The sequence below is a fragment of the Plasmopara halstedii genome, assembly GCF_900000015.1.
Source record: "Plasmopara halstedii genome assembly, contig: Scaffold_262, whole genome shotgun sequence".
Lineage (NCBI taxonomy): Eukaryota > Oomycota > Peronosporomycetes > Peronosporales > Peronosporaceae > Plasmopara > Plasmopara halstedii.
In genome coordinates this window covers 1,006,953-1,008,356 of record NW_020187183.1, presented here as the reverse complement: position 1 = coordinate 1,008,356, position 1,404 = coordinate 1,006,953, and positions in this window count along the sequence as shown.

Genomic DNA, 1,404 nt, shown 5'->3' with positions numbered 1-1,404 from the left:
ATAATATATGTGCAAGTAATTGACTAAGCTCAGCAGTTTCACATTGTTTGGCACAGTCCAATTATTGATAGCTTTACCTTTTCCGGATCTACACAAGCGCAATTTTTGCCCACAAAGCAACCGAGAACGAGAATCCCAGATGCATGGAAAATAAAATTTTTCAGGTAAGCGTCAAGTTTACTCTCTCGCATAACTTAACAGACTTAATGAAGACGATCAAGATGGACATCGACATCAGACGTACCACTCGCTTTCTTATTCTTAACGAATATATCGCCAGCATAACTCCATCCAAACTCTCTCAATGGACGAAGTAGACTCATCACCATTTTGGTGAAGGTCGCGAGAGCGCTCAAAATTTATGTAGTATTATCAAACATTCGAATTGCATAGCACTGGGGTTCTGACTACAGTTAGTGGTGTGGTATATTTGTATCTGACAAAAAACTAGCGTTCAGATCGACCACACTGAAAATAGTCACTCCAGCCCTTCCATCAAAGATCATATCCCTGGGAGGGGTAGGAGTATGAGCAGGTATAGGCGCATCGTTAAATCCGTTGAAAGCGCATATGCGCATTTCCCACACCGAAGGTTGGACAGGTCTGCAGAGACTTGCGCTCGCGCCATGATCAGCCTTCTGTCGCTGTGCGAAGGACTCATCGATTGCATTGACTTGTTGCCACAGAAGCGGCCAAGTCCTAAAAATTAAAAATGTGTTCCCCGAAGTGCATTTATTGCGTAACGAATTCGTCTGTCCTTTGGTGATTCGTGCGGCATGAGGTCTTTACTCCAGTCGGCGTACACTTTGCTGACGACGGAGGACGATGTGTCATATCAATAGGCTTATCATGATGGACGAAGGGCGTATTAACAAACGTAGGCACATTTCAAATTATGCTACAATAATTTGAGGCATACGGCCACAGTAATTGCAAATTTTTTTTGTTGCACGGTTCATCAAGGACGTTATTGGTGACATTGGACATTGAGGATGCTTTGTAGAGAAGATAGAAAAATGACGAACATGAACAAAGAAATTTGTTCTAGCTGTAATAGGGTTACACGGACCCTAGTACGAAAGGAGGGGTCACACAAGATGGTACAAGCGTATAAAGGTGTGCATTACACAGAACGGTGTAATAACACAATGGTGTGGCTATACAGTAACAAGAAGCCACTACGTGGCGGGACTAGCATATTAATTAGGCATTACTATTAAATTTGGAAAACTTAGAGACTTAGATATAGGCGGCTCTGCCGCAAACAAAACAGATATTTGGATTTTGAACGGAAGAGTGTATTTGCCTTGAGTTAAGCTTTTGGGTACTCTTGAAGGTAGCGAATTGCGATCCGCTACATTCATACTGGCTCTTGTATAAAAGGTAAGGTCGGCGACCTTAGCT